The sequence below is a fragment of the Sminthopsis crassicaudata genome, chromosome 4 (assembly GCF_048593235.1).
Source record: "Sminthopsis crassicaudata isolate SCR6 chromosome 4, ASM4859323v1, whole genome shotgun sequence".
Classification (NCBI taxonomy): domain Eukaryota; kingdom Metazoa; phylum Chordata; class Mammalia; order Dasyuromorphia; family Dasyuridae; genus Sminthopsis; species Sminthopsis crassicaudata.
Genome location: NC_133620.1, coordinates 180,745,247 through 180,769,027, shown reverse-complemented (window position 1 = coordinate 180,769,027; position 23,781 = coordinate 180,745,247). Strand labels below are relative to the sequence as shown.

The window sequence follows — 23,781 nt, the reverse complement described above, 5'->3', positions numbered from 1 at the left end:
CAAATCCAAACTTTATAGACAAAAAAAATGCTTAAGAATTTAAACAGTCAAAGAACTGCAAGAATGTTCATAAATACCATGTCATCCCTCAAGCTAGTTAAGCATTTGATTTAATAATTATATCTAAATCTTATATTCTGATAATGGAGATAGAGAAGGAACCCTCTTTCTCTCATAAACCCCATTGCTTCTTCCACTCTCTTCCCTTGGCCCCCAGAGTCCCATGTTATACTCTCAGCTAGGAATGTTGACATGCTTGCATATTTAATTTCTAAATGCTGCTAAGTGTAAGTGGCTGACTTTGGAGTCTTATTATTTTTATAAGTTTTTAGCATCTCTTCCACATCCTTCTCAGTAGCAGCATATGGTTTTGCTTGGTCTATTCAGTAAATACTTGTAATTAGTCCTCTGAGCTTTGGTGATGAGAGGCATGTGTGTGTGTGTTTGTGTGTGTGTTTCAGAAGATAAATTGTGCAATCTGCAAGGAAAACAAAGATGAGTTTTTTGTTAAGGTCTCTTCCTCACAACATAATAGAGACAGATGCTGCGACTCATGCCTATATACTATACTCACTTTCTGGACATGGATTATCTGTATCAAATTATTTGATAGATATTTACCTGTTTTTCATTACTGATTAGTATGCCATCTACATCCACCATCCCCAAATCCTTAATATATGATGTAACTATTTTCTATAAAAGATTATAGGAATCTGATAATGCATACAAAACTGTATAACTATAAGCCAGAACCAGAAGCTGACTTCATTTAAATATTGAACCAAGACTAATCTAAACATTTTGATATTTTTTCATTAAATTTTAGTGTAGTTTTTTTTTTTTCCTTGGGCTCTGAGAGTATAGATTTTAAAGGTCCATTTTAACTTTCGTAATTGTTTCAGTTTTCATAAAAATGGCACAATACCAAGTGAATCTTTACTTTACAGGGTAATGATAAGTGAACAGTTCTTAAGAATGGGGTGATTACTATTGCTTAACAATTACAAATATTATTTCATATGTTCTTTAATTCCAAACTCTAGTCAACTATGAAGTATAATTACATTTCTTTTTTGAGAGATAGAGAAGAGATAGAGAGAAAAGAGGAAAAAAATAATAGAGAGACAAAGAGAAAATAGAAAAGGGAGGGGAGAGATAAAGAGAGAGAGAGAGACAAAAAGAGAGAGACAGACAGAGAGAGACAGAGAGATAGACAGAGAGAGAGAGAGAGAGAGAGAGAGAGAGAGAGAGAGAGAGAGAGAGAGAGAGAGAGAGAGAGAGAGTCTGGTTATGCCATAATATCAACATTATTCTGTTGCCAGAGGACACAGCAATGTTATATCACTGTTTTTGATGCAGTATAAGTGAATAAAGTAAACAGAGACTTTGATTTAGATCTGGAAGGAACCCAAAAGGCTATATACTCCAATCTCTCATTTCATAAAAATAAAATTAAGCCCCAGAGATGGCATTTAACTTGCCCTAGAACACACACAAATTAAAAATCTGAAGCAGAATTCAAACCCAGGGACTCTGATTCTTGAAATAATTTTTCTACTAGACTACAATTCCTTAAAATAATCAATAGCAAAACATTATTAATTAGGTTCTGTAATTTTGCAAATCAAGAGCATGGAAGGGAATCAAAGATTCCTTCTCCTTTCTGCGAGGCAAAAGGCCAAGTTGAACAATTCATAAATATGTTCAGGAACAACATAATGTTGGGTGATCCATGTCACCTGCTGTACTTAGTAAAAATGTCTTTGATTTCCGACAGAGAATTTCAATTATTGCTTGAAACCACCCCTGAAAGATAAAATATCTTATATTTGATCAGTTTCCTAGCACAGCCCCTTCCTCCATTACATTAATGATAAGGAACAACTTCAACCACAAAGCATAGACTCTTATTGACAACTAGATGAGAAGCTTTGAATTGAGGATTTGGTACAGCTAAGTAAACAGGTCATTGGATTATCTAGAATCTTTATACTCTTAAAAAACATCTACAACAAAATCACAAAACAGTGAATATTTGCAGATATAAAAGAGTTAAACTACCTCCAGCTTGGAATAGTGATTAGAGTATGAGTATTGAAGTAAGGAAAATCTGCATTAAAGTCTTCCTTTATATAATTATTAGCTTACACACACACACACACACACACACACACACACACACACACACACACATGTAGTTGTGTATGGGATGCTAGTATATATGTATTTGATAGCTTCTATCCCTTTTAAACATGAATCTATAATTCTATTTTCTTACATCTTGGTGCCTTCTAGCTATTTATTTATTTATTTACACTATTATTTTAATTTTTTAAAAATGTTGATTTACTTTGTTAAGTATATTATACATAAATTATATATATATATATATATATATATATATAGCAAATATTATATATAAAATTAACATTCTTTTTTTTAAATTTGAGTTTCCACTTCTCTCCCTTGATCTTACCCCTCAACCCACCTCTTGAGAGATTAAGTAATATGAGAATATAACTTACATTTCAGGAGAAGTTACATAGCATCCCTATCCCATGTTAAAATAAATCAATTTTTCCTTGTTGCTATTCCTACGTCCTCCTATGATAATAATTATTTGTAATAATAACATAATAATAATTTATCATAACTAGCATTTATATAGCTTTAACTTTTGCAAATTGCTTTACAAATACCTCACTTTATTTTTCCAAAAATCCTGTATTTATGCTATTTCTATTACAACTAATTTCATGAGTAAGGAAAAAAGAAAACAGTGGAGAAAAATCATCTATCAGAAGGAAGAGGGAGGAATGAAGAGATATTGATAGAAAAATTAGAATCTGTATATGCTATACTCACTAGTTACAGTCACATCAGAAATAGGAGTACAGAATAGAATAGTGGGATACTTTGCTCCTCCTCTGGTCAATTTCAGTACAACTTTGAAGTGGCAAAAGGGAACTTGATAAGGTTGGATAAGATAAAGTTCAATTCATTCCTCAGCTTAAAGTCCATTACCCAAAAAAGATAACTCAGTCAAAAAAAAATCAACTATTTATTTATTTGGCTGGCTGGCTATTTATTTATTTAAAGCTTTTTATTTTCAAAACATATGCATAGTTAGTCTTCATCATTCGCCCTTGCAAAACGTTGTGCTCCAAATGTTTTTTCTCCTTTCTTTTCCCCAATCACCTCCCCTAGACTGCCAGTAATCCAATAAATATTAAACATGTGCAATTTGTCTTTACATATTTCCACAATTATCATGTTGCACAAGAAAAATCAGGTCAATTTTCTTTCTTTGCTTTTGTCCTACCTGGTTTAGGTATCAATACCATGTCTATATCATAAAAGGAATTTGGTAGAAATCCTTCATATCCTACTTTTTCAAATAGTTTATATCGCATTGGAGTTAATTGTTCTTTAAATGTGTGATAAAATTCACATATAAATCCATCTGGTCCTGGGGATTTTTTCTTAGGGAGCTGATTAATAGCTTCTTTTATTTCTTTTTCTAAAATGGGACTGTTTAAGCAATTTATTTTTCCTCTGTTAATTTGGGCAATGTATATTTTTGAAGGTAGTCATCCATTTCAGTCTATATTTTTGGAGGTTGTCATCCATTTCACTTAGGTTATCAAATTTGTTGGCATAAATTTGGGCAAAGTAACTCCTTATTATTGCTCTAATTTCCTTTTCATTAGTGGAAAGTTCTCCCTTTTCATTTTTCAGAATAACAATTTGATATTCCTCTGTCCTTTTTCTAATCAAATTTACCAAGGGTTTATCTATTTTGTTGGTTAAAAAAAAAACAAAACTCTTAATTTTATTTATTAATTCAATAGTTTTTTTTAACTTTAAATTTTATTAATCTCTCCTTTTATTTTTAGAATTTCAACTGTGTTTTTTAAATTTTCTCTTTTTTCTAGCTTTTTTGGATGCAAGCTTAATTCATTGGTCTTCTCTTTCTATTTTATGCAAGTAAGCTTCTACAGATATAAGCATTTCCCTTATTAGCACTTTTGCTGCTTCCTGCACATTTTGGTATGTTATCTTATTATTGTCATTCTCTTGGGTGAAATTATTAATTGTGTCTATGATTTGCTGTTTCACCCATTCATTCTTTAGGATGAGATTATTAAGTTTCCAATTACTTTTTGGTCTATTTTCCCCTGGCATTTTATTGAATGCAATTTTTGTTGCATCGTGATATGAAAAGGATGCCTTTACTCTTTCTGCCTTTCCACATTTGAATTTAAAGTCTTTATATCCTAATACATGATCAATTTTTGCATAGCTTTCATGAACTGCTGAGAAGAAAGTATATCCCTTTCTGTCTCCTATTAATTTTCTCCAAAGGTCTATCATACCTAACTTCTCTAGTGTTCTATTTACCTCTTTAACTTTTTTCTTATTTATTCTGTGGTTTGATTTATCTAGTTTTGAGAGTGCAAGGTTGAGATCTCCCATTATTATAATTTTGCTATCTATTTCTTCTTACAACTCTCTTAACTCCTCCTTTAAGAATTTAAATGCTATACCACTTGGTTCATATATGTTTAGTATAGATATTTCTTGATTATTTAAGATATAATTTCCTTCATTTTCTCTATTAATTAGATCAAAATTTGCTTTTGCTTGATCTGAGATCAGGATAGCTACCCCTGCTTTTTTGACTTCACCTGAAGCATAGTAGATTCTGCTCCAGCCTTTTACCTTTACTATATTTGTATAAGCCTGCTTTAAATGTTGTTCCTGTAATCAATATATTGTAGAATTCTGGCTTTTAATCCAGTCTGCTATCCACCTCTGCTTTATGGGAGAGTTTACCCCATTCACATTTATGGTTAAAACTACTACTTCTGCAGTTCCTGTCATCTTATTATCCCCAGATAATGCATTTTTCTTTCCTTTCCCCTTTACTCTACCTCCCCAGTATTAAACTTATGGGCACCCCTTGCCTTACACAGCCCTCCCTCTTTAGAATCCCTCCCTCCCCCTTAAAGTCCCTCTTCCTTTCTTAAATCTTTCCCCTGTTATTTCTGTTATTCCCTTCTATTTAGCATACTCCTTCCCTTTTTGCTTTTCCCTTCCCACTCTCCAATGAGGTGGGAGAAGTTTTTCTGTAAACCAAATATGTCTAATAATTTCTCTTTGAGCCAAATCTAATGATAGTAAGATTCATACAATGTTCATCCTTGTCCCTTCTTTCCCTCAGATATAATAGGTTTCCTTTGCCTCTTCATGAGATGTAGTTTCCTTTTTTTATCTCCACTTTTCCCTTTTTTCTGGTACAATCTCCTTTTCACCTCTAGTTCCTTATTTATATTATTACAGTAAAATACTTTTTATGTATACCCAGAACAGAAATACAGTTCTCAAGAGTTATTTTTATCGTTTTATGCTTCACTTGAGTCCTATATTTGGATGTCATTTTTTTTTGTTTAGCTCTGGTTTTTTCATCAGAAATAAATAGAATTCACCTGAATAATTGAATGCTCATCTTCTTCCCTGGAAGAAAATGCTCAGTTTAGCTGGGTTATTTATTCTTGGCTGCATTCCAAGTTCCTTTGCTTCTTGGGATATCAGATTCCAGGCCTTTCCATCTTTAAATGTGGATGCTGTTAGATCCTGTGTGATCTTTATTGTGACTCCTTGGTATTTAAATTATTTCTTTCTGCCTGCTTGTAGTATTTTTTCGTTGGTCCAATAATTCTGGAATTTAGTCACAGTATTCTTTGGAGTTTTAATTTTGGGGTCTCTTTAAGCAGTTATTTGATGAATTCTTTCAATGGCTATTTTACCTTCTGATTCTGTGACATATAGGCAGTTCTCTTTGATGATTTCCTGAAAATGAGTGTCTAGACTCTTTTTTTCATCATGCTGTTCAAGGACTCCAATAATCCTTACTTTATCTCTCCTAGATCTAGTTTCCAGGTCTGTTGTTTTCCTAAGTAAATATATAATATTTTTCTATTTTTTTTTCATTTTGTTTTTGGTTTTGCTTAACTGATTCTTGATGTCTCCTTGAGTCATTTATTTCCATTTTTTCAAATCTGATGTTTAATGAATGATTTTCTTCATTTACTTTTTTATTTCTTTTTGTATTTTTCAATTGAAATTTTAAATGAGTTGTTTTCTTCTATGGAATTTTTTTTCCATTTCACCAATTTTTTTAAGGAGCTATTTTCTTTTTCCAATTCACAAATTCTATTTTCCTGGGAGTTATTGACCTCTTTCAATTCACAAATTCTGTTTTTCAGGGAGTTGCTTTCTTATTCCACTATATCTTTTAATGAGTTATATATGCCTTATATAGACCCCTTTGCAAGGTTTTCCTTTCCTTTCCCCATTCTTCTAGCTTTCTTTTAAGAACTTTTAAAATTTCTTCTATGAGAGCCTATGTGTTTATGTTGGAAATTTTATAACTTCTCTGCTAATCTACAGGTTGCAACCAGAGCAGAGTGGCCAACACTATGGTAGAATCCTCCTCACAGACTTTCCACCTATGGAGACCACACCCCACCCCCAGTCTGCTCAAAGTTTGCCATCCTCCATGCTCTACTTACCTGCCTGCCAGTGCCTGCACGTGGCCTGGCCTCCTCTTGTGCCCATGTGTGCAATCAAAACAGAACTTTTTTGGCAATCTTTGAGATTATCTTTTTTTAGTAATGTGTTATACTCCCAATGGGTTCTGACAGTGCAGCACTAATTCAGAGGTTGAATTTAGTAAATAGTTTGAGGGTAGTAGAGGAGCTCAGAAAGAAGCATGTGTGCTCTCTGCTATCTTGGTTCTGCCCCTTCAAGAAAAATCAGATCAAAAAGAAAATAAAATGAGAAGGAAAACACAATACAAGCAAACAACAACAAAAAAGTGAAAATATTATGTTGTGCTCCACACTCAATTCCCACAGCCTTCTTTCTGGGTGTAGATAGCTTTCTCCATCACAAGACCATTGAAACTGGCCTGAATCACCTCACAGTTGAAAATAGCTATGTTTAGGGAAGATGAATGGATGTCAATCAATTGGAGAATGGTTGGGTAAATTATGGTATATGAAGGTTATGGAATATTATTGCTCTGTAAGAAATGACCAGCAGGAGGAATACAGAGAGGCTTGGAGAGACTTACATCAACTGATGCCGAGTGAAATGAGCAGAACCAGAAGATCACTTTACACTTCAACAACAATACTGTATGAGGATGTATTCTGATGGAAGTGGAAATCTTCAACATAAAGAAGATCCAACTCACTTCCAGTTGATCAATAAAGGACAGAGGTAGCTACACCCAGAGAAGGAACACTGGGAAGTGAATGTAAATTGTTAGCACTACTGTCTGTCTGCCCAGGTTACTTGTACCTTCAGAATCTAATGCTTATTGTGCAACAAGAAAATGGTATTTACACACATGCATTGTATCTAGGTTATATTGTAACACATGTAAAATGTACTGGATTGCCTGTCATTGAGGGGGGGAGTAGACGGACGGGGGGATAATTTGGAAAAATGAATACAAGGGATAATATTATAAAAAATTAAAAAAAGAAAATATCTATGTTTATCAAAATAGTTCAAAGTATAATCTTGTTGCTGTGTACAATGTCGTCTTGGCTCTAATCACTTCACTTTGCATCATGTAAGGTTCACCAGCCTTCTCTGAAATCATCCTCCTGATTGTTTATTATAGAACACTAATATGGAAGAACATTCATATACCATAATTTATTCAACCATTCTGTAGCTGATGGGCATCCACTCAGTTTCCATTTCCTTGCTAGTACAGCATGTGCTGCTATAAACATTTTGGCACATATGGGTCCTTTTCCCTTTTTATGATCTCTTTGGGATACAAGCCAAGTAAAAGGACTGCTGCATCAAAGAATAATTCACAATTTGAGAGCCCTTTGGGCATAGTTCCATATTACTCTTCAGAATAGCTGGATCAGTTCACAATAGTTCCATCAATAACATACTAGTATCCCAATTTTTCCACATCCCCTCAAACATTCATCTTTGTCTTTTCCTGTCATCTTATCCAATTTGAAGTGTGTTGTAGTATCTTAGAGATGTCTTAATCTATATTTCTCTGACCAACAGTGTAAATCAACACTTATTAAGTGCTTATTCTGTGGCAGGCACTGTGTTAAGTGCTGGGAATGCAAAAGAGGCAATATAGAAACAGCAATATTTTTTGAAAAACACCTGTAGAAAACCAGCTTATTATGGGTATTGTAAATACTCAAATAAACTGCAAAGGAGTTTGGAGAAAGAATTAATAAATAGAAGTATCAAGAGTATAGTTCTCATATGTTTATAAATCTGTATCAAAAGATAGCCTTCTTAGTGTGGGGTGTGAAGCAGGAAGGAAAACAATTTAAGACTTAAAATGTAAGAAAACATGTTATTGTTTTTTAAGACAGTTCCTTTCCTCAATGAACTCATAATCTAATGGGAAAGACAAATTCAAACAAATATATATAAAACAAGCTATATAAAGATGAATAGGAAATAGTTAAACGATAAGGTAAAAGAAGAAGAATTGAAGAAAGTTTCATGTAAAAGGTAAAATGGGACTTAAAGGAAGTCAGAGAGGTCAGTAGTTGGCATAAAGGGCCTAGAACTTTCTGGATATGAGGGACAACCAGAATATCCCATGCTGAGATGTTGAGTGTCTTTTTTCAAGGCACACCCAGGAGGCCATTATCACTGGATCAGATGGTTGTGGCAAATAAAGTGCAAGATGATGGGAAAAGCAGGATGAGACTTTCAGCAATGAATTTTTAAAAACATATTTTGACCTGGTAAGAAAAAAAAATGTTTGCAATTACAAAGTAAAATCATCTTTTTTTTTTTTTTCTTTTTTTTTTTCTGGTGGGAATAAAGAATTGAATTCTCCCATCACAGAATTCTTAAGCATGTCTTGTTGTAGTTGGAGGTGATGGTGGTGGAATAGTTTCAAAGATAACAGTAGAATGTTGTCAAGAGTATTCTTGCTCAGATAGAAATTCGACTAGATGATCTTTTTTTCCTTGCGTCCTTTAAAATGTATGAAATAGATGACCATTGAAGTGAAAAGGCCTTACAATAGGTTCCCATTCTGTTTATTTCTTACTGCTTGACCTTGGATGAGTCACTTACCTCCTTCAAGCCTCAGTTTCATCATCTATAAAATGGGGATGATAATATATAATGGTATATATGAATTGTGGAGTTGTTTGCATAGATACGTTATTTTTATCTTTGACAAGTCCCCACTCCAATGGAAGCATTGTCTTAACAGACCATCAAGGAACCTTTTCAATTTTTCCATTTGTTGCTATGTCCATGAATAGAACTGCTCATAGTGTTAAATTACATGATGTCTTCTGTGACCATCTGCTCTGCAACACCTTCTATATGTGTTGTAGACCTTCCCAACAGGACCACCAACATATTTAGACTGTGAAGTATGTTAGTTTTCTGAATTCACTAAAGTATCAACTTTGCTTTCTTTTATTGTACAAGACTTAGATAATAACATATTCCTCATTTCTCATATGTGTAAAAGATAAAAAAGTAATAATAACAAGCAGTGAAAAGGCATTATGGAGATTATAATCAACAATGTATGATTGGGAAGTAGAAGCTATCTTACAAGAAGTAGATAACAATGGATAAAGTCATAGCTCATATGACTATACTAAAAATAAATTTTTAAAAATCCTTCTTATATCAGGGAGGTATCATTAACTTCATGCAGAATGGAAACAAAAGAATGACTACAGTCTGACTGAAATAGATTTCTATCACAATGACATTTTGTTTTGTGAATATGCTGTCCTTTTTATGAATATGAACTTAAATTGGTCAGGAAGACTTCAGGTCATATCCTGCCCCAGACTCCTTATTTCTTTCTGCATACATAATATATCACTTAATCTAAGTGAGTATACTTATCTCTAAATTGGGGGAAATAATATTAATATCATCTCTTCACAAGGCTGTTGTAAGACTCAAATGATAAATTGTGTGCAAATTTTAACAAACTTAAAAGCACTATGTCAGGGGCAGCTAGGTGATACAGTGGATAGAGCACCAGCCCTGAATTCAGGAGGACCCAAGTTCAAATCTGGTCTCAGACACTTAACATTTCCTAGCTGTGTGACCCTGGGCAAGTCACTTTACCCCAGCCTCAGGGAAAAAAAAGGCACTATGTCAGCTATTAATTGTAGTGTCAACAGCACACCTACTTTTCCAGTTGTGATAATGGTTTGTGCTGAGCAATTGACATTCTATGCCAGAAGTCAGTGACCAATAGCCCAATTTCCCAGGTGTTTGAAGGTATAATATTTAGCTGTGGAAATTTTGCACATCTAAAGTTAATTGCTGTTTGTAAAGTTTACCACTGCTGTGACCTCAATAGCCTCCCTCTCAAAAAAGGATAAACTTTTAGGGAAGTTTAAATCCTTTGAGTTACTTTGCCAAAGCATAACTACAGTGACTACAAGAAGATACTTTCCCTTGATGTGAAGTTCCAATGTGAATTAACTGCCAATTTCTCCAGGAAGTTATCCAAACAATAATTATCACCAATTCCTGAACCTTGATCTGTATATCCACTCCTGATCTCCAATACCTGTTCCCACTAGGCCCCGATAAAAACCCTATAAAAACCAGCATTTTGGCAGTTTAGAAAACTTAATTTCACCAGGGATTCCAGTGAACCTGATGTTCTATTCTATTTGCTTGTCCTTTCTTATATTTTTTTTTCTCAAAATAAAGTTGATTTGTTGTGATGTTACATTTTGGAATTCATCTCAAAAATTTTAAGAACAGCACTGATAGAGACTTTAATTCACTGAATACACTGACCCATTAGTAAAAAAAAATAATAATAATAAGTGAGAGGAAATCACTGTTCAGTATTTTGGTTTTTAGAGTTATGGCAAAAATAGATAAACAAAGAACATTAAAGGTTGAAAAACTATGACCTGGGTTCTAATATCAAGACATTTGTTGCCATAAAATGTGAAAATTTCATCAAAACCAGTATAAAGTTTACACAAACTTTTATTAGAAATTAAATACAAGTGAGTCATTTAATTAACACATGTTCCTCCAATATTTCATATTGCCAAGCATTGCATTTATTTACTGTGATGAACACAAAGAAAGGCAAAACCAGCCCCTGTCCTCAAAAACTTCACATGCTAATGGGGGAGAAAACTTGGAAATAAATGGTAAACAGAAAATGAAAGCTTAGTGAAAATATTTTTCCCCATTCAAGTACTCAGAGTAACCTAAATCTAGCCATAGTAATCCAAATATCCAATCTACCCCCTGAAGTTTCCATTTATACCCAGAAAGAGGACTGTGGGAAGTGAGTGTGTATAGCAACATAGCATTTTCACTTTGTTGTTGTTGTTGTTATTGTTGTTTGTTTGCATTTTGTTTTCTTTCGCATTTTTTTTCCCTTTTTGATCTGATTTTTCTTGTGTAGCATGATAATTGTATAAATGGTATACATATGTTGGATTTAATGTATATTTGTTAACATGTTTGACATATATTAGATTGCTTGCCATCTAGTGAAGAGGGTGGGAAAAGGAGGGGAAAATTTGGAATAGAAGATTTTGCAGGGGTCCACGATGAAAAATTATCCATGCATATGTTTTGAGAATAAAAAGCTTTAATAAAAAATTCTATAAAATAATTACAAAAAGCAAAGAACAGAAAAATAGGGGGTTTCAATCCTGATTTTATACTAAAACAAAAAAACCAAGTCATTCAAATAAAAAGAAACAAGGAAGGAAACTATATCTTGCTAAAAAAAAAAAAATACAATAGATTGTGAAGTAATATCAGTACCAAACATACACCAAGTGGCATAGCATCCAGATTTTTAGAGGAAAAAGATAAGTGATGCATAGGATAAAAATAGACAGCAAAACTTTATGTAAAAAGAAACAAATTATAAAACTAAACTATAGGACTTTAGCACCATCCTCTCAGAACTAAGTAAATCTAACCACAAAATAAAAAATAAAGAAATGAAAGCAGTGAATAGAATTTTAGAAAAGGGGGATAGAAATATATTGTTTTTCCTCAGCAGTACATGGTACCTACACAAGAAGTGACCATGTATTAGTGCAAAGAAACCACTTATTCAAATGCAGAAGGCAGAAATATTAAATGAATTCTTTTCAGATCATGATGCAAAAAATTTTGAGTAATAAAGACCATAGAAAGATAGAACTAAAATTAATTGGAAACTAAATAATCTAATTTTAAAGAATGAGGGGGTCAAACAACAAATCACAGAAATAATAATTACATCAAAAAAAGTAACAATAATGAGACAACATAACACTAATGTGATCCAACAAAAGCAGCATAGAGGAAATTTTGTGTAAATGCTTACACAAATAGAAAAAGAGATCAATAAATGGGTGTTAAAAAATCTCAAAAAAGGACAAGTGAAAAAACTGAGTTAGAAACCCTAAAAATCAAGAGAAATAAATGAAATTGAAAACAGAGAAGGACAATTATAGAGCAAATTTTCTCATGTATATTGATGCATTTTCTCCAATTACATATGAAAATAGTTTTCAACATTCATTTTTATAAAATTTTGAATTCCAAAGTTTTTCTTCCTCCCATCCACATAGCCTTCCAACTCACATAATGGAAAGAAATCTAAAGTAGGTTATGTATGTATAATCATATTAAACAAATTTCTTCATTAGCCATGTTGTGAAGAATCAGAACAAAAAAGGAAAAAGTGTGAGAAAGAAAGAAACAAAAAAAGTGATGACAGGTTACTTTGATATGCGTTCATACTCCATTTTTACATTAGGTATAGATAGCATTTTCCAATTTGTGTATCTTGAAATTGCTGAGAAGAGCTAAGAGCTAAGTTTATCATAGCTGATCTTCACATAATCTTGATATTACTGTGTACAATTTTCTCCTTGTTCTGCTCACATCATACAGCACAAATTCATGAAAGTCTTTCCAGATTTTTTTTAAATCTACCTGTTCATAATTTTTTTAAAAAGTAGATGGTATTTTTTATCCAAAGTGTATTAGGGTTAAAATGGATCACTGAAGCACTGAGAAGATCTAAATATTTTATAATGGATCATCACATAATCTTGCTGTTACAGTATACAAAGTATTCTTGGTTCTGCTTGTTTCACTCAGCATCAGTTCATGTAAACATTTCTAGGCCATTCTATGAAAAGCTTGTTCATCATTTTTAATAGAACAATAATATCACATTACCTTCATATACCACAACTTATCCATTCATTCTCTAATTGATGGGCGTCTATTCATTTTCCAATTCTTTGATACCAAAAAAAAAAAAAAAAAAAAAAAAAGAGTTGTTACACATAATTTTTGTGCACATTGGTCCTTTCCCTCTTCTGTGATCTCTTTGGGATACAGGCCCAGTAGAGATAGTGCTGGATGAAAGGGTATGCAGTTTGATAGCCCTTTGGACAGCCTTCCAAACTGCTCACCAGAATGGCTGGATCACTTCATAACTCACCAACAATGCATTAGTGTCCCAGTTTTCCCACATCCCTTCCAATATTTATCATCTTTTTTTTGTCATAATCCAATCTGAGGTATGTGAGGTGGAACCTCATTGTTGTTTTAGTTATTTAGAGCATTTTTTCATTTGACTATAGATGTATTTAATTTCATCATCTGAAATTTGTCTATTCATATTCTTTGACCACTTATCAAATGGGGAATGACTTGTTTTATAAATTTGACAGTTTTTTCTTATATTTTAAAAATGAGGCCTTTATAAGAAATATTGGCTGTAAATTTTTGCTGCTTTTTTATTTCCCTTTTAATCTTGTTTGTGTGGGGTGTGTATGTGTGTGTGTGTGTGTGTGTGTGTGTGTGTGTGTGTGCAAAACGCTTTTAATTTAATAAAATCAAAGTTGCCCATTTTGTGTTTCATAATATTCTCTAGTCCTTCTTTGAGACTTTCTGCAAAAATCTGATAGTTAAATTATCCCTCACTTTCCTAATTTGCTTATGATTATCACACTTTATTCTAAAATTATGTTCCATTTTGACCTTATTTTTATATGGGGTATGAGACATAGGCTTCTGCCAAGTTTTTTTTTTTTTTTTTAATAGTTTTTATTTACCAGATATATGCATGGACAACTTCAAAACATTGACAATTGCCAAACCTTTTGTTCCAATTTTTCTCCTCCTTTCTTCCCTCCCCCAGATGGCAGGTTGACCAATACATGTTAACTATGTTAAAATAAAAATTAAATACAATACATATATACATGTCCAAACAGTTGTTTTGCTGTACAAAAAGAATCGAACTTTGAAATAGTGTACAATTAGCCTGTGAAAGAAATCCAAAATGCAGGCAGACAAAATCAGAGGGATTGGGAATTCTATGTAGTGGTTCATAATCATTTCCCAGAGTTCTTTCATTGGGTGTAGCTCATTACTGCTTTATTGGAACTGATTTGGTTCATCTCATTGTTGAAAATGGCCACATCCATCAGAATTGATCATCATATAGTATTGTTGTTGAAGTACGCTACGATTTCCTGGTCCTGCTCATTTCACTCAGCATCAGTTCATGTAAGTCTCTCCAGGCCTTTCTGAAATCATCCTGTTGGTCATTTCTTATAGAACAATAATATTCTATAATATTCATATACCACAATTTATTCAGCCAATCTCCAATTGGTGGGCATCATACGTAGTTTCCAGTTTCTGGCCACCACAAAGAAGGCTGCCACAAACATTCTTGCACATACAGGTCCCTTTCCCTTCTTTAAGATCTCTTTGGGAAACAAACCCAATAGCAGCAACACTGTTAGGTCAAAAAGTATGCACAGTTTGATAACTTTTTGAGCATAGTTCCAAATCGCTCTCCAGAATGGCTAGATGTATTCACAATTCCACCAACAATGTATTAGTGTCCCTGTTTTCCCACATCCCCTCCAACATTCTGCATTATCTTTCCGTGCCATTCTAGCCAATCTGACAGGTATGTAGTGGTATCTCAGAGTTGTCTTAATTTGCATTTCTCTAATTAATAATGACTTGGAGCATCTTTTCATATAACCAGAAATAATTTTAATTTCTTCATCCAAGAATTGTCTGTTCATATCCTTTAACCATTATCAAGTGGAGATTGTCTGCCAAGTTTTTTAATATGTTATTTGTCAGTATTCCCAATAATTTTTGTGAAATAGTTTTTATCCCAGAAGCTAGAATTAGAAAGTTTATCAAATAAATAAAGTATATTGATATAGATATAGATTATTTTGCCATATGTGCCTAAACTATTTCACTGATCTACCAATTTATTTCTTAGACAGTAATAAATGGTTTTGAGGACTGCTGCTTTATAATATAGTTTTAGTTCTGGTACTGGTAAGCCACCATCATTGGTATTTTTCTTTCATTGATTCCCTTGATATTCTTGCCCTTTTGTTCATCCAGATGAATTTTGGAATTATTTTTTCTAGCTCTATAAAATAAGTTCTTGGCAGTTTGATTGGTATGGCACTGAACAAGTAGACCAATTTAGGTAGAATTGTCATTTTTATTATATATTAGCTCAGCCTACCTATGAACAACTCATACTTTTCCACCTTTTTAGATATGACTTTATTTGTGTGAGAAGTGGTTTGTAAATGTGTTCATATAATTCCTGGGTTTCTCTTGGTAGGGAGACTCCCACATATTTTATTTTGTCTATAGTTATTTTAAATGGAATTTCTCTTTCCATCTCATGCTTCTTGGTTTTATTAATAATTTATAAAAATGTGAATAATTTGTGTGGATTTATTTTATATCCTGCAAATTTGATAAAAGTGTGAAATGTTTATGGTAGATTTTTGGACGATTTTTTAGCATTCTCTGAATATATTATCATATTATCCACAAAGAGTGATAGTTTTATTGCCAAATTACTCATTCTAATACTCATTATTTTTTTTTTATTTTCTTATTATTAAAGCCAAAATTTCTAGTGCAATGTTGAATAATAGTGGTGATAATGGGCATCCTTTTTTCATCCCTGATCTTCTTGAAAATGCATCCAGTCTCATTCCATTACAAATACTGTTTGCTGTTAATTTTAGATAGATGCTATTTATAATTTTAAAGAAAACTCCCATTATCCCTAGTCTCTCTATTTTTTAAAAAATAGGAATGGGTGCTGTATTTTGGCAAAAGCTTTTTATGCATCTATTAAGATTATCATATGACTTCTATTAGTTTTGTTGTTGATGTGGTTGATTATGATAATAATTTTCCTGATTTTGAACCAGCCCTGCATTCGTAGTATAAATCTCACTTGGTCATATTATATTATTGTTATGGGGCAGAACTTGAAAAAAGGTACTAAATAGAATTGAGGAGACAATAGTTAAATCTAGTTTAGCATTGATTTAATCCTACAACAAATAATGGTTTCCTAGTGATATAATGATTGATTTATACTCATTGTACAGCATATAAGGAAGAAGCTCTCAGGACCAGAAAAGGCAAGCCCACAAAAAGCTCTTGGAGGCTGAGACATATTTATTCCATTGTCCATCTTTGTGGTAACTGGAGGCTGAAGCACAAACCTTTGAATTCAAAGAGATTCAGAGGGCAGAGAACAAGGCAGGAATTCAAGGTCATGGAACCAAAAAGAGAGATAGGACTCTAAGAAAGCTAACAGGTCCCCAGAAAGGAGATAAGACTTTGAAAGAGACAATAAAGGATTTGTAATTTAACACCTGACTGTACTTGTGGTGATTACTGAACTGAAATGAAGGCTGCCTCCAGAGACCCCAAGAAAACCTCAACAGAGAATATTACATTTTATTTTATTTTTTTATTTTACAATTATAACTTTTTTTTTTTGACAGTACATATGCATGGGTAATTTTTTACAACATTATCTCTTGCACTCACTTCTGTTCCTAATTTTCCCCTCCTTCCCTCCAATCCCTCCCCTAGATGGCAGGCAGTCCCATACATGTTAAATATGCTATACTATGTTGTAGATACAATATATGTGTGCAAAACCAAATTTCTTGTTGCAAAGGAAGAATTGGAGTCAGAAAGTAAATATAACCTGGGACGAAAAACAAAAATGCAAACAGTTTACACTCATTTCCCAGTGTTCCTTTTCTGGGTATAGCTGATTCTGTCCATCATTGACCAATTGGAACTGAATTAGATCTTCTCTTTGTTGAAGATATCCACTTCCATCAGAATATATCCTTATATAGTATTGTTGTTGAAGTGTATAATGATCTCCTGGTTCTGCTCATTTCACTTAGCATCAGTTCATGTAAGTCTCTTCAAGCTTCTCTGTATCCATCCTGCTAGTCACTTCTTACAGAGCAATACTATTTCATAGCCTTCATATACCATAATTTACCCAGCCATTCTCCAGTTGATGGGCATCCATTCATTTTCCAATTTCTAGCCACTATAAAAAGGGCTGCCACGAACATTTTGGCACAGACAGGTCCCTTTTCCTTTTTCAGTATTTCCTTGGTATATAAGCCCAGTAGTAGCACTGCTGGATCAAAGGGTATGCACATTTTGATAACTTTTTGGGCATAATTTCAGATTGCTCTCCAGAGCAATGGTTGGATTCTTTCACAACTCCACCAACAATGCATCAGTGTCCCAGTTTTCCCACATCCCCTCCAACATTCATCAATTTTTTTTTCCTGTCATCTTAGTCAATCTGACAGGTGGGTAGTTGTTAGGATTACTAGGTGAGAACTCAGGGTGTCTGGACAGTGACGAGGTGAGAATTCAGGTTGTCTGGACAATTACAAGGTGAGAACTCAGGTTGACTTGATAGAAGGAGCAAGCTCATTGGCTGAAGTGGTTCTTCCCAGAAACCCTTGCATTATCCCACGCCCATTCTCTGGGAGGATAAAAGAGACAACAGTGGGCCTGGAAAGTCAGTCTGCCCGGAGAAGGATAAGAGCTGGAGGAGATTCAAGGAGAAGACTCTGCACTACATCTGGCTTGACACAGCTCTCTGCAGGAAGGGAAGTCGGCTCTCTGCAGGAAGGGAAGTCACTTCTCTGGACAAGAGTTAACAGCAACTGCCTGGAGACAACGGTTCACGACAGGAAGAAGAATCTGTCTGAGAGATTTGAGTAGACACAGCAGATCTCTTCCCAGAGAGTGATCCAGCAGCTTCTGGAAACAATAGCACGCTACATTTGGCGCCCAACGTGGGGCAAGGACTTTTGCTTATTCTGACAAGAGGAGCTAGACTGGACCTTTGCAATTTGGCGCCCAAACAGGGACTTCCTTGGAATTCCCCAGTATTTGTGGTGAAAAAGAAATCTGGAAAATGGAGGATGTTAACTGATCTAAGAAGAGTAAATGAACAGATGTAAACTATGGGAACTCTTCAGCCTGGACTTCCATCTCCTACTCTATTGCCAAGAGAATAGCCTCTATGGGTTATAGATATTAAGGATTGTTTCTATTCTATCCCTCTAGATAAGGAGAATATGAAAAGATTTGCTTTTTCAGTGCCTAGTGTTAATTTGGCCGAGCCTTATAAAAGATATGAATGGACAGTTTTGCCACAGGGAATGAAAAACAGCCCTACTATGTGCCAAATGTATGTTGCTGCTGCTCTTGCTTCAGTAAGAAAAGCCTTTCCAAAAGTAATATTGTTACATTATATGGATGATATTTTGGGATGTGCACCTGAGGAACAAATGTTAGAAGCATGTCTACAAAAGACCATGGAAACATTAAAGTACTATAAACTGCATATAGCTACAAAAAAAATTCAAAGACATGCTCCTTTTCAATATTTAGGATATGAAGTATATCCTAAGACACTCAGTGTACAAAAGCTTTCTTTAAGAACAGAGAAGTTGAACACCTTAAATGACTTTCAAAAATTAATAGGAGATATCCAATGGATGCGTCCAGTGTTAGGCTTAACTACCAATCAACTACAACCTCTATATGACATTTTAAGGGGAGACAGTGCTTTAAATTCACCACGCCAGCTTACAAAAGAAGCACAAAAGGCTTTGAGAGAAGTTGAACTGGCTTTATCCAATGTGGTTGAAAGAGTCACTCAAAAACCCTTGGAAATATCAGTTTTTGCTGCAAAAGAGGCACCCACAGCAGTCCTTCATCAAGAAGACAGAGTGATTGAGTGGGTGAACCTCCCAGCACAACCAGAACAAAGCCTTACACCTTACCCAGTACTTGTGGCTAGGATTTTATTAAAGGCTATTAAGAGAGTAACACAATTATCTGGAAAAAGTCCTGAAAAAATATACACATTCTATAATAAGGCACAAATTAATGTATGCTGTGAGACCATCCCAGAATGGCAAATTTTATTGGCCACCGCTCCAAATTTTGCACATGGATCTCCATTAAAGATTACCCGGCTACTACATAATTGGCGATGGATCTTTGAAGAAAAGGTTTCTAAGGTTCCTCTTAAAGGACCAACAGTCTTTACAGACGCCTCCAAAGAAAATATTTGTGCCATATACTCTCATGATTTAACCATAAAGAGAGTAATCAGGACTCCTTTTCAATCCACTCAACAGAATGAATTATTTGCTATCATGCTAGCTCTTACTTATTACCCAGGAGACATAAATATAATTACTGATTCAGCTTATTCTGTAGGTGTAGTACAAAGAATTGCCACAGCCCAAATAAAATTTGCAGCCTCCAATATTTATCAGCTCTTTAAGGAACTTCAAGAGCAAGTGAGAAAACATCCAGGCAAGATTTATATCTTGCATGTCCACTCATATAGTGGACTTCCAGGTCCCATTTTTGATGGAAATTCAAAGGCAGATAGCCTTCTAACCATGTTAGCCAGTAGTCCTTTATTTCAGGAAGCACAAGAATCTCATTCTAAATATCATCAGGCTGCTCGAGCTTTACGTTTACAATTTGGAATCACAAGAGAGGAAGCTAGGAGCATAGTAAAAAGCTGTACAGTTTGTCTTCCTTTCCACGCTCCTACACTCCCTCCAGGGAAGAATCCTTGTGGTTTGAGACCCAATGAAATCTGGCAAATGGATGTGACCCATTATAAATCTTTTGGTCGTCTATCTTTTATCCATGTCGTGGTAGACACCTTTTCAGGATTCACATTTGCAATGCCAGCAGCAAAAGAGAGAGCCCGAGTGGTCACTGAATTCCTTATACAAGTATTTGCAATTATGGGTGTGCCACAAGCAATAAAAACAGACAATGGACCTGCATATACGTCCAAACATTTTACACACTTTTGTGCACAGTATAAGATTTTACATACCACGGGCATACCCTTTAATCCTCAAGGGGAGGCAATAGTAGAGAGAAGAAACAGAGATATTAAGACACTCCTCCAAAAACATAAGAAAGTGGGAGCCACAGGTAGCCCTAGGGAACTTCTAAATTTAGTTCTCTATACCATTAATTTTCTAATTTTTGACAAAGATGCACTGGCTCCGGCAGACAGGTTTTATAACCCACCAGAAGGGCAGTGTCCAGTGCGACCATCTCCACTGCCCTTAGATAATCGCCAGGTGATGTGGAGAGATCCAGAAAGTGGTGAATGGAAGGGACCAGATAGGTTAACTGCCTGGGGGAGAGGGTTTGCTTGTATTTCTTCAGCAGGGGAAGGAATCAGATGGGTGCCAACGAGTCATATTCGCCTTGTCCATCAGAGAGAGACAGAAAAAGAGAAAGACCTCAAAATAAAGGAGAAGATCTAAGAAACATCTTACACTGAAAGAGCATAGATAATAAAAAGACTGTTAAAGAACTTTAAAACCAGCAGGAATCATTGGAATTCCTCACACAAGATGAGACTAATGGACAATGGACTTATGGACATTTATAAATTTTCAATTTATGATTATTTGATTATGTTATATACTTCTAGCATGTGTTATGTTACTATGTTACTATGTGCTTATGTAATTTATGTAATTATCTGTAATACTTCCCATATTGATGGATTTATGTTTCAAGGTCATGACTGTCCTATGTTCTAAATCAAAAGAAAGGGGGAGATGTTAGGATTACTAGGTGAGAACTCAGGGTGTCTGGACAGTGACAAGGTGAGAATTCAGGTTGTCTGGACAATTACAAGGTGAGAATTCAGGTTGACTTGATAGAAGGAGCAAGCTCATTGGCTGAAGTGGTTCTTCCCAGAAGCCCTTGCATAATCCCACACCCATTCTCTGGGAGGATAAAAGAGACAACAGTGGGCCTGGAAAGTCAGTCTGCCTGGAGAAGGATAAGAGCTGGAGGAGATTCAAGGAGAAGACTCTGCACTACATCTGGCTTGACGCAGCTCTCTGCAGGAAGGGAAGTCGGCTCTCAGCAGGAAGGGAAGTCACTTCTCTGGACAAGAGTTAACAGCAACTGCCTGGAGACAACGGTTCACTACAGGAAGAAGAATCTGTCTGAGAGATTTGAGTAGACACAGCAGATCTCTTCCCAGAGAGCGATCCAGCAGCTTCTGGAAACAATAGCATGCTACAGGTAGTGGTATCACAGAGTTGTCTTAATTTTCATTTCTCTGATCAATAATGATTTGGAGCACTCTTTTATAAGAATGGAAATAGTTTCAATTTCATCATCTGAAAATTGTCTGCTCATATCCTTTGGCCATTTATCAATTGGAGAATGGATTGATTTCTTATAAATCAGAGTCAGTTCTCTATATATACTGGAAATGAGAACTTTATCAAACCTTTAACTGTAAAAATGTTTTCCCAGTTTGTTATTTCCTTTCTAATTTGTTTGTATAAAAGCTTGTTAATTTAATGTAATCAAAATTTTATATTTTATGATCAATAACAATATCTAGTTCTCCTTTGGTCACAAATTCCTTCCTCCTCCACAAGTCTGAGAGGTAAACTATCCTATGTTTTTCTAATTTATTTATGATTTCATGAAAACTTTATATTTTAGGGAGAACATTGCATTTTGGCATCTGAATATGGGGCTGACAATATCCTGATTTCAGTGGAAAAGCCTCCAATCCTGATTTCAGTGGAAAAGTCTCCCTGTCCCAGAAATTAGGGTGAGTACAAGAAGGAAACTTTGTAGAGGGCTAAAGTAGTATTCCAGTTAAAATTGGGCAAATGTTTAGAAAAGGCATTTCCCCACCGAACGGAAAATGTTTCAAAAGCTTGCTCAGACTGGTAAAAAATTAAGGTTTAATTGTAAGTTGGGAGCAGATCATTGAACATTTAGCAACAGTACAGTACACATCTCTTTGGTTCTCTAAGGAAAAGAATTAAATCCAGAGTAGCAATTAGTAGGAGAGTAACTATGTGAATACTACAATGATAATGGACCTGACTCAATTTCCAAAGAAACACTTTATACATATAATTTAATACAACTGGTTTTAGCAAATTATATAAGTTATAGAATAAGGAAAAACAAGAAAGTGCAGGAGGGGGAGGAAACTGATAAACTAGGTGAAAAGAATCAAGAATCACATAAGAATGGAGTTATGTACAATTCTAGTGTGGTGCTTCACAGTAGGAGAAATTAGAGCATTCCCCAACCCCTGACCTACCTCCCACAATTAACACTTCATGGATGGAGGGAGAAAGAGGAGGGGAAGGGGCAGTGACACAATCAGCACCATCTATGAAGCAGTCTATGACAAGGTGTGTAATGATATCTCAGAATTGTCTTAATTTGCATTTCTCTGATCAATAGTGATTTGGAACACTCTTTCATATGAGTGGAAATAGTTTTAATTTCATCATCTGAAAATTGTCTGTTCATATCCTTTGACCATGTATCAATTGGAGAATGGCTTGATTTCTTATAAATTAAAGTCAATTCTCTGTATATTTTGGAGATGAGGCCTTTAACAGAAACTTTAACTGTAAAAATGTTTTCCCAATTTGTTACTTCCCTTCTAATCTTGTTTGCATTAGTTTTGTTTGTGCAGAAACTTTTTAATTTGGTGTCATCAAAATGTTCTATTTTGTGATCAATAATGGTCTCTACTTCTCCCTTGGACACAAACTCCTTCCTCCTCCACAAGTCTGAGAGGTAAACCATCCCATGTTCCTCCAATTTATTTATGATTTCGTTCTTTATGCCTAACTCTTGGACCCATTTTGATCTTATCTTAGTATGAGGTGGGTCCATGCCTAGTTTCTGCCATACTAATTTCCAGTTTTCCCAGCAGATTTTGTCAAATAATAAATTCTTATCCCAAAATTTGGGATCTTTGGGTTTGTCAAACACTAGATTGCTATTTTAATTCACTATCTTGCCATGTGAACCTAACCTGTGCCACTGATCAACTAGTCTATTTCTTAGCCAATACCAAATGGTTTTGGTGACTGTTGCTTTATAATACAGTTCTAGATCAGGTAAAGCTAGACCACCTTCATTAATTTTTTTTTACTTCCCTTGAAATTCTTGACCTTTTGTTCTTCCATATGAATTCTGTTATTATTTTTTCTAGGACATTAAAATAGTTTCTTGGGAGTCTGATTGGTATAGCACTAAATAAATAGATTAGTTTAGAGAGTATTATCATCTTAATTATATTTGCCTGGCCTATCCAAGAGCACTGATTGTCTTTCCAATTATTTAAATCTGACTTTATTTTTGTGGCAAGTGTTTTGTAATTTTGCTCATATAATTCCTGACTCTCCTTTGGTAGATATATTCCCAAATATTTTATACTATGTACTGTTATTTTGAATGGAATTTCTCTTTGTATCTCTTACTATTGGATTGTGTTGGTAATGT

At 34.5% G+C, this 23,781-nt stretch overlaps 1 pseudogene; it reads left to right on the top strand.

Moving 5' to 3' along the window:
* Nucleotides 1-23,781, top strand: part of LOC141540675 (TBC1 domain family member 1-like) — a 71,849-nt pseudogene that overhangs the window by 5,694 nt on the left and 42,374 nt on the right.